Source organism: Dicentrarchus labrax, unplaced genomic scaffold (genome assembly GCF_905237075.1).
Source record: "Dicentrarchus labrax unplaced genomic scaffold, dlabrax2021, whole genome shotgun sequence".
NCBI classification, from domain to species: domain Eukaryota; kingdom Metazoa; phylum Chordata; class Actinopteri; family Moronidae; genus Dicentrarchus; species Dicentrarchus labrax.
Genome location: NW_026136703.1, coordinates 18,493,849 through 18,507,554, shown reverse-complemented (window position 1 = coordinate 18,507,554; position 13,706 = coordinate 18,493,849). Strand labels below are relative to the sequence as shown.

At 39.4% G+C, this 13,706-nt stretch overlaps 1 protein-coding gene across 3 annotated transcripts in view; it reads right to left on the bottom strand.

Annotated features, from left to right (window-relative positions):
* The window catches only part of pld1a (phospholipase D1a), a 35,597-nt gene extending 22,857 nt beyond the window's left edge, over positions 1 to 12,740 (bottom strand). The window contains exon 1 of one of the 3 annotated variants that reach the window (XM_051396376.1): positions 12,660 to 12,740. The gene's annotated coding sequence lies outside the window, so the exon portion shown is untranslated. Of the gene's footprint in view, positions 1 to 1,964; positions 1,986 to 11,206; positions 11,397 to 12,659 lie in introns of those variants that run through there. The other 2 variants (XM_051396375.1, XM_051396377.1) reach the window with 2 other exon arrangements.
* Between the last annotated feature and the right edge of the window lie 966 nt (positions 12,741 to 13,706).

The window sequence follows — 13,706 nt, the reverse complement described above, 5'->3', positions numbered from 1 at the left end:
TGTTAATCATCATCACTGAATTTAGGATAACAGTCTATTCAGTATTCTCTCTGTTGCAATTTTTCTCATGTAGCAGGGAAACAATCATGTTAAAATTCTGCCTTATGAATGTTCTGTCCAATATCACATCAGGCCTGGGTGCAGAACTTCCAGTATGATTTTGAGAATGATTAATATAGTTGGAAGGAAGTCATGATGAAGACCAGCACAACCAAAACATCTCTGTAAATAAAGGATTTTCTGATTAAATGTTGCAGCCATCTTTTTTTAGTGGCAATTATGTTAGTTCAGCATTACGCCATTCTCCCTTCCTCTCCAGCACCTAGGAAGTGTTGATACATTTCTATGGAAACCATTGCTAGATAACACGTGTTACTCACCACATCTTCATAGACACTCCTACAGTAAGAGGTAACCTACTTAAATCCAGGTAATGACAACTAACAGCCTGACTGAATTTAGTTGTTCATTACTGACGCACACAATGAATGACATAAAGAAAATCAGCTGTTGGGCCAACTCCTGGTTAAAATCAAATGTGTTATCATGAGTTTAATGACTAATCATGTACTCACATACTGCAGATGAACATTTGTGTTACTTCTTCATAGTAGAAATTCTGTCTATTGCCGCTGCTCAATATTATTAACTTCTCCTTTGACTTTGAGGTTTTGTGATTTCCATCTGTCACACACTGGACTGTGCACCAGTGTTACAGGCTGGGTGGCATTTTTTAATAAAAAAAGAAATCATGCGATATACACTGAACAAGACTAAGCATTTTTGGCATTTGAAGGTTTTTGTGCAACAGATACAAAAGCTCAGAATTACACAGGTTTCAGACAGAGCGCCAGACTTCAGACATTAAAAGCCTGTATTACGTAGGTTTTGACCAAACTGCTGATACAATAATTTGTATCTTTTTGTCTCACCTTGGGTTATTTGGTCATTATCAGTGCAATAACATTTTCAGTGCCTGCAGTAGCTGTATGCCTAGAGGACTGAGGATCCTCTTTTGAATTAAAGCTTATCATAAGAGAATAAAAAAATACATCATCTACATTATGACAGGGTACAAAGGTTCCAAATAAAAGGGTTGTAAACCACTGTATTACTGAATCTGAACTTGTCATCGTGCATAGCAGTCACCAACAGAAAGGGTCTTGCACCTTAAGAGGGGCAAGCAGTCACATCTAATCCACTCCTCCACCTGGATCTTCCTTTCACAGGCTCCTACATTCTGATCGGTAAGTCTCCCCACACCTTCAGGCACGTTTCTGTCTTTCTTTGAAGTTTGATACAACCTCGATTGTGACAGCCTTACCAAATATTACTTCATAAATTACGTGATATGGTATTTTGTCAAAACTGCGCCAGGGAGTGACTTGATCCGACTGCACCCACAGGAGTGGGAGTTGGTGATGAAACAATTTTAGTGGTGTTGAGTAAAAACCCGACAAAGCTGGGCATTATCACACACGCTCATTCATGCAGTCAACCATACACCCCAGAATTAATAAAAAGATATTGCATGCACCTACACCTGTGAAGCCATGCTACATTAACATACCACTAGTTACAGTGCTCATGCATGACAAACACACACTAAACAGTTTTCACACAGTTCAGTACAAAGTCAAAATACTGCAATTCTACAACTAATAGGCAACTATTTGCAGCATGTATACACGTTGACACACAGCCCACTCTATCTTGTCACGTTTAGTAGATGTTTACTTTGAGCAACTTACTATGGAGACACAGCTCAGTTGTGTGTTTTAGTTTCACTATTACCTCACCGATACACATGGCTGAGAACGCGGGTTCAATTTGGTATAACAAACACTTAACATAACATAACAAGCCAAAAACCTGTTAAACCGGTTAAAATCTTGCTTGTTATGTGGTTACAAACACTGCTGATCAAATTTCATTTTTGAAAAAAGAGAAAAAGAAATACTCACTAAGTAGACCCATACACACACACACAATATGACCAAGCAAGATGTTCAGTCATCCAAGACAAGCCTAAGCATGTGTGGCCTATTAAAAAATGTCCCTCTGAGTCTAGACAAAGTAAAAAAGAATGGGAGAGGGGAAGAAAGGAAAGGAGAATGGGAGCAGTTGACTCAGCAGTAAGCTTTCAATAAAGGAATTTTTGATTCTGTGCGCTCCCTAACTTGAGTACATCACTGTGGATAATTTTCCTGTACTCCATGTTGAACCCCCCCCCCCCCCCCCAACCTCTTTCCTGTTCCGGTAGTTAAAATTGTTTATTCTGCATAAACGTGTAAAGTGATATATGTGTTTACAAGCAGCGCTGCAGATGCCTCCTGTTATCATATCGTAGCTCGTAGTGACCCAAAATGTATCTGAAAAGATGAGCAGAACTTTGTAAACAATTTGCAAATCTGACAGCATTTTGATAAAAGCAGACATAAAGCAGTGACTAATGAAATAAACATCCTTTGTGGACAAGAACCAAAAGGACTGACTAGACATGCGGCCTAAAGTTTCACAGATAGCAATTACCCAGCCGTGACACAGAGGTCAGAAGTACTGTGATGAGTGTAGCAATGACGCATATGATATTCATGTAAAGTTGTAAGAGGAAACATTGAGGTATAATGTTTATGATATAATTGAATATAAAACTGTGGTAAATTTCCAAGATTATAGTAGTAAATTAACAGAAAAAAAATCTCAGATTATCAGAATATCTCAAATTGATTCATTTACATGAATTTAAAAGTGCTCTATGCTGGAAAACTTATTAATTAAAATTAAATTTAAAATCTACTCCCTAAAGCTTCACACAGGTTGAAGGCAATCTGTGTGAATGTAATGCAACTGTTAGAATAGGTGTACGGTCAGTTGCACCATTCAACCTCTGGATTAAAGTGTTCTGTATACAGGCCTCATCTATGCATATTAGAAAGTATTTTTATATTGGGAATTACCTGCAACCATAAAAAGTCTATATGATCTTTATAACAATTAAATGGGAACAAATGCATTCTGGCCCTAGAAGCTGGCAAAGATGGAGGGTAAATTGCCATGACAACATACCTCGGGTAAAACTTATCCACCTTTTGTAGCACGATACACTTAAATACTGGAAGTTACACCCAATGTCACTGAGTTACTCCTGAAGTCACCAGTTTGGTAGTACAGGCCTCAGGTTTCTAGAACTTTCTCTCTTGGGCAAGTCAGGGCAGGAACAATACAAGAACTTCTTAACAATTAATGGAGACAATATAAATCTCTCTCTCTGAGACTTACAGGTGGTTTACCTTTAAGAAGTTTTCACTGACTACTGTAGATTCATTTCCTAACATAAGCTCCCTGTAACGCCTACATTTAAACATCATCAAGATCGTGATCTGCTCAAGTGAGAAACAGGTACCGAGCATTTCTTCCCCTGCAAAGTGCCAAATTCTTCTGTTTGGAGCTAAAAATGTTTGTGACAAGTAAATAACACATGAGCACGTACACCAACAGATAACAGCTTGACAGTAAACATTCCCACTCCATTGAACAAGATCCAACACGCTCACACAGTCAGAAGAGTCACCACCAGCAGTCACCAGTTGCCTACAGCGAGTGCATGTCTGTGTTTCCTGTTGTCCCTGTGAAACCTTCCGTCTCTTCATTCATTCATTCATTCATTCATTCATTCATTCAATCATTTTCTCAATCAGTTTTTTTCCTGAGTAAGGATGCTTATGTTAAATGTAAGCAATGATTTAGATTATTTTACTATGGGACTATATTTTAATTAATGATTATTCTAAAATCACGGTCATTAGCATCAATAATTCAATAATCAATAATTTGAGGAACAAAATAATTAAACTCCTTTACTGATGTTTTCATTTGCGTCTTTTATACTGCTCTATACCATTTCATTACCCTTAAGCACTAGTTCTGTTAATTTGCATTCTATGTAAAGAACAACACAAGCGACAGACTATTTAAAAAAGCAGTGTTTTCACATTCCTAAGCAAAGTTTGTCCATGTCTGTCCATTAATGAATTGGCTCTAAAGAGAGGTTGCTCACATTTTATACAAGGCCAACAGTGTGGGAAAGGATACTGCACACAGCTACGAATGGTGTTACGTCTAAATTAGTTAATCTAAAAAGTGTATATAGAGTCCTCATACTCTGGTCCAAATACGGGCCGAAAAGACTATTTAATCCAGACTTTTTAAACAGAACTTCAATGCAACCTGACCCAGAGCGCTTGAGAGTGACACATGATGCTATCATATGACCTCACCTGTCGTTTCTTAGGCTTGTAGCCACATTTAGCAAGCTTGCTGTCAGAGGTAGGAGCACATCTTTAAAACTACAAAGAAAAGAGAGGTTGAAAATGTGCACTGAAGCATGAATAGACTGAGACTATATCTGATAGAAGGACAAGGCCAGGGTGCATCATTTTCAGCGAAACAGCTGGTCATTGGGAAGTCTGGTAAAATGCCACTACAACATGCCAATTTTTAACCAAAACTGAGCCGTCTGACAACGTCAACAGAATAATTGTGGAATTAATTGTACGACAAGACTGGGCAGTGTTTCAACATTTTCAACTATTAATTTAGTGAAAGAGTCAAGGGCAGAATACATCAGTATGTCTGCCTGGCCAAGTTTAAGGACTTGGTCACACAGCAAAAGTTAATGCAGAAATATGTTTCATGTATGCAGTTGTGGAGTTTTGAATACCCATGGCATAGAGTGCACATTTTGATAAATAACTAAAATGTTAAGTTACATAATGCGATCAACATCTATTTGCTGGTAACATGTTTTTGTATTGCATTTGATCTTAAAGGAAAAAATACATCATGCAGTTGTGTAGCATCCTTGTTAAGTCTATGGATTCATATTTCCACCATATACCTGTAAAACTGATCCCTACCCCAAAGGGATAGCAGCATGTATTAAAATGCCATGATCAAAAATATGATCTTTTCCATTTGTAATCATTAGAAATGAACATGGTTTCGGTCTAGATAGACATGGAGGATGCAGAAATGCCACTGGTTAAACATTTATGTGAAGTGCACGCAATCTTAGATTCCAGAAGAAGTATTTATGACGGTGCAGTCATCTTCCTGCTCCAAGAATATCCATGACCCCCCCAAACAGGCTTGACCCACAGAAAGGTTAACTTTCAGAAGGACCTGGAATGCGGCCCCGTGGTTTGAATGTCTGCATGTGTAGACTCAGATGTTAAACATATGCACGCACAGATGTACAAAGCCACCTGTCATGTTTGTAACCTGAATGGGGCGTAACAAGATGATGAGAGAGCCATGGAACTGGGAATTAGCCGGCGTTATCTCTCCACTCCATTCCAACAGAACACTGCCTACTTCCTGCTTCCTGTCCTGTTGTCATGGCGATAGTTTTAACAGCCAGCGAGCTGCTTGTATATATAAATATCAACAGAAGACTGTCCGCCTCTCCCTTCATGTGCTAGCGTCCCTCTTAAATGTCAATTAGTTGGAATCAACGCATTGTGAAATCATAGATGAAGAAATGAAAGAATGTTGAGTGGGAGAAGAACTGCGGAGGTTTGATAGAGTAGGGCAGAGAGAGAGAAATTAGGCATCATAAAAGCCAAAGTGGGAACTCGTCAATCTTGGCAACATGTGGCACATGGGAAATTTAGTCTCGCACCCTGCCCCAAAGATCCATTAAAAACATATTGCGGCACTTTGCAGGGACCAACCTTCATAAATTCAATCAAGACCAAATCCATTACTTTTTCTTTTTTTTTTCACATATATATATATATATATATTTTTTTTTAAGTATATTCTTATGGGCTTTTATTGCCTTTATTATAGTGACAGCTGATGACAGACAGGAAAGGGGGGCCGGGAGGGGGGATGACCCGCAACAAAGGGCCGCAGGTCAGATTCGAACCCTGGGCCGCTGCACCAAGGACTCAGCCTCGGTACGTGGGTCGCCAGCTCTTCCCACTGAGCTGCCCGAGCGCCCTTTTTACAATATTTTTAAAGACCAAATCCATTACTGGGGATGTGATATTTAACAAAAATGTTGTGTTTTGGGAAAGAAGTATGTCCTACTGGAGACCTTTGGTAACACTTTCTAATAAGGCACCCTTTATATTTATTTAATGGCTTTCTTAAAATAATGAATGATTAATTTACTTACGCAGCTGTGAAAAATCTCCTTGACTTCTCCCCCCAACAGGACACCTGTTTTGTCTTTAGCTCTTTGATTCACCAAATAAATAGTTTGACCTATTAGCTCAGCTTAGCACAAAGACTGAAAAAAGCCTGTAGCAGAGACGACTGATACCTTAGCATAAGGACTGGAAAGATATGTCCAACAGTAAAGGGACAGTAAATTCAACCTACCAGGGTCCATACCATAACAGGTTTGTGTAATCTGTGCAAAAAGTGTAATTGTGACAATTCGCCAATTTATAGGGGCGTATGTACCAGCTTGTTTCCTGGCCACAGGCAGTTTCCAGGCAACCAGTCCCTGCTCTGAGCATCGGTAAAACTGTCATTTTTACACTTTGGTTCTTGTACAGATTAAACAAATGAGACACAGCCAGGCTAACTTCCCCCGTCACCAGTCTTTGTTCTAAACTAAGCTAACTGGCTGCTGGCTGTAGCTTCATATTAAACAGACAGTGGTATAATCTTGGAACCGTTCCTTTAATTTCCTTTCCTTTATTCACAGCTTAAGCCTATTTTTTTATGAATAAAGTCAGTAGTTACTACTTTATTACTTATAAATGGGAGTTGTGTGGTACCAAAAGTTTAATAATTACTGTAGTCTACAGAGGGTTAATCCACAATCAATACTGTATTCAATTTACAGTTGATTCATTAATCTCACACACCCTTTTATACCCTTTCATGTCACTCTTCTGTTTGATCTGCCCTCCTGGGATTTATAACAATTCCCTCCCCTAGGTTTTGAAATAAAAGAAGATAGGACATATTTCTAGCTCATGTTTTTGTAGCAGTCCTGTTGCTGTAGCAGTGCAGTGGACACATGGGAAGGAAAACAAGGTCACCCTGCCCATATCTTCTGGCAGACTAAAACAAATGTGCATCCCTTTTCACTTGCTGTTGTTGTCCCAAATTAAGTTTAGTCAGGAAGTTGTGTGTCTTGCAGCCAAAAATCTCATTCACTGCCAAATCTTTGTGATCCGTAGGGCAAGGAACTGCCATTGGCCCTCATAAAATGATCATACATCCTGCAGTCTTGGTTTTTCTGAAGCTGTTTTTTTATTACTAATTTGACTGAAATATTTCTTTTACCCCCAAATCTGCAGGGGATACATGCATTTTTTCAAATTGCTTAAATAAAGAGTGACTCAGACAATGATACAAAAGCCTTTTCCTGATCTATACTGTATATAAATGATCTCTTACACAAGAGCAGGCAGCATGATGGTGATGTGTTGTGGCCACTGCTGGGAGTTGAGTTGCACTCACTGCATGATACCTAAACAAAACCCTTAATGCCCTGAACAGGGAAACAGTGGTGTTGTAGAGCTGGGTGGAGAATGTTTTTATTTCCAGTATGCTACAGAAAATCATTTCCCTCTGCTGCTTTAGGGCATCCTGGTGGTAGAGAGGCGGACAGCAGATACATAATATTTTCTCATTTAAGGGGAATTCAGACATCACACCCACATTCCACTCTCGTTATTTTTATGTCATCTCCATTTTCTCACCCTGTTGAGGTTCCGATCGAAACATTTTTGGGATATAATAGTATAATTGGAAGTAAATCTGGCCTTTTAAGAAACAGCTAATGGTAACATAGCTTGCATTAGTATTGTAAATTGTAAATTTGTGGTTTATTTTTCTTCTTTCCCATGGCCAAGATAAGTACAGTACTTAAATATGGATCAATCAAACAGACCAGAATATGATGCAGTCACATATACCTAGGGCTGTGAATTTCAGCAAATTTATTTTCTGATCACATCTTATCATGTTACCAGATTATTTGGCATAAATTTGTTATTAAAACTTCTGTTGGACACTTTCAAAGAGTTTAATCGTTGCAGTTAATTTTTTGAACATCAGTTTGATTATTGTATGTGTGAATTTGCCTATGTTTGCCATATTTGGTAAGAAATGTATATTGGAATTTATCTGTATATACTGTGTAAATGATTTGGACAATATCCCACAGACCCAAATACAAAAGGGGATGGTCTTTCTGGAGAAAATAGAAAGTCATTGGCTCAAGTGGAATTAAAAATGGCTGGGAAAAGGTTACAGAGGTTGTGCTGTGGAATGCACTGAACATTGCTGTAACAGTGTCAGTGTGCTAAAACTGAATTTTTCTTCTTCATTTTTATAGGTGTGACCACCATTATCACCGCTTATTTTTAAGTTATACTGTCAGAACTGCTCTTCATCACCTCTGAGCAGACATCTTATCAGTGATCCCCACAGCTTAACTGTGATCTGTCGCTGTCCACTGATCAGATTTGTCATAGCTGCTTCGTTTATCCATAAAAGTGTTATCCAGAATGTATGTACAATAACTCTGCATGAGTACCTTTTTTTAAATGGCAGCTGGTACTCCTACTTTTGTCCCTGTACACTAGGTTTGCTTGTAATGCGTGTTGGAAAAGTGTCAAATTATTGAAGAGAACACTGGAGGCAGGCTGAACATCTATGTCAATATCAGTAGAGGTGCTGTTACTGATTACCGAGTGTTAGGAAAAATAGATAACTTGTAAGATGCATCATCTATTCCTGGATGGATAACAAGCTTGACATTTACAAAGCACTGTGGCAAACACCGTGGATGATTTAAATCATTTTAAGGATACCATACATACATGCAGACATCATCTTTGCGTAACAGACTACCACTCACACTCACGGATGCGCACACGCGCAAACACTCACACACATACATACAGTAAAGATAAAATAAACTTGGCATTTACAGATTGTGTGGTGCCAAGCTCCTCATGGCGCAGATGGTACAAAGAGAGAGTGAGAGAGAGAAGATGGAGGGAGGAACGGATAGAGAAGCAACAAGAGAGGTCTGTGACACCTCTCGTTCTCTGCCCACACTAAAGCTGCCTATTATCTAATCCTTCACACCATGGATAGGGGGATAGTAATGGTCAGAGAGGCAGAGAAAGCAAGACATACAGTAGATGCCAGAAAAGGAGACGGAGAAATCGTCATCATCGCCAGAGTGGCGTTCTGCTGGCAGTTACACAAGGCATCATTGTACTGAGGGAGTGATGGAACTGCTCTCTCTCTCTCTTTCAGGCAAGCCTGACTCAGCCCAACCAAGGCAGCCAAGTTAGAGCCTGGAAATTACCAAACTATAACTTACGTACTGACCACTAAAGAGACTCTAACTCACCAAGATTACAGTAGCAGAACAGAAAGTATTTGTGCTCTTGACTGAAAGGGTTGGGTCGACCGAATGTCTGTTTCCAGTGGTATCGAGCCATGAAGGTAGTTTGGGTTTTATTTGCTCAGGTGTTGGGATAACTGTCCCTGAGATTTCTACTGCCAACCCAGTACAATGGAGATGAATGGAATTTCATTTGTGATGCCAACAGTGTTTAAAAAATTCAAAGGGTACATGTCTTTCCAGAAACAATGTACCAGTCAATCACCAGACCAGACTGAAGAGGTTTCATTGGAACAACTTTAACTTTTTAAAATTGCAGAACCTCTGCAAATTAAATAAAAAACTATTGTTCTTATAGCTACATACCACTTATGATGATGGTGGGTGAACAAACCCTTTAACGTTTGCAAGAAAATGTTTTCGACTGCTTGTCATGGACCTCAATATATGAACATCTATAACACAGGACATGAATAGAATGTGAATAAGACTTGTATGCAGGCCAGAAATAGCTCTGATTTAAAAATAGAGAGACAGTTTCAAGATACTTGCAAACCAAAGGTGCTAATGATGGTCTGAACGCCGAATGGCACGGTGACATTTTTCCCTTTAAATAAATAACCTCTATTTTTGGACCTCCTTTGTGTTTTATAGTCTGTGTCCCTGAGCAAGCATTGAGAAAGTCCTGTTCTTGTTCAGGTTTTGGTGAAGCACAGACCCTTCCAATATTAGCTATGAGCGGTCTTGTGAGGCAGATTGACAATGAAAGCTGCAGAAACAATGTCCTGAAATCCTAACATGTTTGAATGACCCACAAATGATCATTTCTGAGACTGCGGTTGGAAACTCGAAACAGGGTTTTTTTTTAAAGTTTTTGACAGGGGTTCACCATATGGTAGGAGCATATGAGCAAGTAGTACACATCTGGAATAAATTTACAGTTGTAATCTGCCTGCCATGCAAAAACGTATTTGAAATCCTTCCAATATTTCCTGAGAAAAAGAACAACAGTGCAGTTCTTACATAACTCTATGTCTTTAACCGAAGAACAGTAGGAGGTTGTGAGGTAAAATTCTCCAACTTTTCCCACTGTTTAGATTAATGATTGATATATATGACAAACTGTGCAGGATAGCACCACATGGACCGGGTCGATACACACATGCACACACTTAAAAAGCCTCAGGCAGGAATAACAGTAATGAAGTTCACTGTATGCCAGTGCCACTGCTCATGCAAAAGGAAGACTACTGAATGCCAGAGGTCAGCAGCATGTGTATCAGTTTTCAAAGACAACAGAAGAAGAAAGAAGGGTGGGTTGGTATGAGCGAGCAGCGAAAAGAGAAACAAAATATCTCCAGTCTTCCCATGACATTCCAGCTGCAGCAAGTAACTTTCACAACAGAGTGTGAGAAAGGAGGCAGTGGGCAAGCACATACACACACCTGTGCAGCCTTACACAACAGGCAACACACCACTTGTTGCAGCATTTCATTAATAAGAAGTAAAAAAAAAAACTGAAGAACCAACTCATCTCACCTTGCCAAGGACCTCCCCACACACACACACACACACACTCACCTCTACTCCATGCAGACACAGCTACATCTCCATGTTAAATACATATCTAATCTGCACTCAGCTCTGTTTCCTTTCTGCTTACAGGAGCAGTAAACATAATGGCAGACATACTGTACGGTACATTCTTCTACATGATCCCACTGACAACAGCCCCCCCCCTTATCCCAGCCCATGGACCGCAAATAGAACAGAGCAGACACAGATACAAACAGAGAGGAAGAGGGAGACATTACCAACCTGCTCTTTTTGTGGACGTGCAGCCCACATGTTGGTTAGTGCTCAATCCGCTTGGCTTCACTCAATGGACGGTAACAGTGAGACACACACACTCCCCACCAACAAGTGTGCAGCAGACAGCCAGCACTGGGCTCCCTGCGTTAAGTAACTCTGTAAGTGCAGCTCAGATAAACTAACAGTGAACTCTCTCCAACTCCTCGGGAAGCGAGGGAGTCTGTGAAACTCTAGACCAATCACAGAAGCAGGTCCTTCCCACAGGCTTCTCTCATTGGATGAAAAGTCCTTAGTGAAGTAGGAGGAGTCCTCTGTGCAGACGCTGGTCCTGTCTATTATCTCATCATTTCATACTTTCATATTCTGTGTGTGTGTTACTATGTTTGTTTCTCTGGCTCTATATATTTGAATATGTCTGTGTCAATATGTGTGTCTGTCTATAACTCATTGCATGTATGTCTGACTGCCTGTGGCTGCATGTGTATATAGGGTATTTTTAAAGTAACAAAACAATTAAGCACACAAAAGTTTTAAAAAAATGTCCTTGTAAGATTAAAAAACCTAAACCTGTGTGTACACATGCTATGTGTGTGTTCCTGCTGGCAGAGCTTTATACTGAAATGAACCCTAATATCACACCTGTGGTACCAAACTATTAATATTAATTAGTTTGGCAGCCACACACAAACATGCACACATCCACAGGTTCAAGTACAAATCAAAAGAGATCTCTTTCTCCATCTTGTGGATGAAGGGATGAACTGCACCCTTCATAGACAAACTCCTACACATGGCTGTCAAGTGTGTGTGTATGTGTGTGTGTGTGTGTGTGTGTGTGTGTGTGTGTGTGTGTGTGTGTGTGTGTGTGTGTGTGTGTGTGTGACAGGGACTTTACCCTGTACTCTGCTACCACACCTTGTAGGAATAGTTCAGCCAAAATGATATTTAACCATGTTTACCAGACACACCCCAGAACCATGTCCATGTGAACCTTAGAGAGAAGGGGCTGAAACAGTAAAGCAGTAAATGTAGTGCATGTATAGGATACACAGCAGTGAAATCATAAAAAAGAACAAACGTAGAGATGAACTGTGGGAAACTATGGGTGTTTTTCCAATACATAACCCAGTTCACAGCCATAAAAAGACCAAACAGAAACTTCTCTACTAAAACACAGACACATTTCAGTTAAGATACCCAATGCTGCTATTATTACCTCCTGTTGTCCCAGAAATAATCCTATGGCTTTGGCATTCTGTCTGTAAAAAGTACTGATTCAGCGTTGTTTGGCTATTATCATCATTACCGCAGTGTTTATGAGCATCGGCCCACTGAAAGGTACTTAGATTACACGATACAATTACTGGAAAATCAAAAAAACACCAATATACACGCACAAACCGGCACAAACACACACATACAATACACATATACATCATGACCACAGGTAGATACATACCAGATGTAATGAAAAGATCCCAAAGAGGCTGGGAAATACACAAGTGTCCTGCTTGTGTTCTATCGACCATTAGGATCTCTCTTGCTCTCTCTTTCTCTATTTATCTCTTTCTCTCTCTCTATCATGATTCAGTGGTCATAAACATAATGGCATCTACTGGTAAACACAGCGCAAAGGGCAGAGAGATAACACTATTTGAAGCAAGAGGATCACATCAGCGCAGTACAAAGAGAAATATATCGCAATCGTTGTGAGATTCACACTTACTGACATACATTACATTTGTTTCACCTGTGAGGACTCCAGCAAGCTGTCATTAATCCAATAAGAAAATGTGCCTCATTTGTCAATCTTACAGTATCACTCTGTCAAAGAGGAGTGTGGAGATAGCAGGATTTCAACCAGTGATAACGTGTTCCTTCTGGCCAACACCCTATAAAGCTAAAACACAGTAATGTTAACTGCATATTCATCAAGAAAATGAGTTAACACCAGACTTTTTGACATTATGAACCAAACTACAGTGGCTGCAGTCTGCTAATTAAGGTTATTTGGTGAGATAGTCTTGGCTTAAACTAATTGACCCACTTCCTGTTTCCTGTAATTGATAAATCAGTTTTGATGCTGAAACATCTCAGTAATAGAGTTTGTTATACCACACAAATAAGGTCTACGGTATAAATAAAGTCTAATCAAAATGAAGAAAAAAGTAATACAGACATTTGGTAACTAGCTTAGCAGAGTATCAGTAACTGTTGCCCGTGTAGCCACTGGCTCTAATGAGATTATATAACATGGTTAAGCTTCGAATCACATATTTAAATGTATTCACTCAAAGATTAAGAATAATGTTAAAGGACCATTTTTCTCAACTTCTCAGTTCTTTAGTTACTGTTTGCTGCCGTTAGCAGAATATCCAATCATCTTTCCAGTTATTAGGGAGTGATATATTCTTAATTCTAGTTGCAGTTAATTACTAAAGTGACCCTGCTCTAACCTCATTATACAGTATGCAGTAATTATAGTCTATGTGCATATAATCAACTT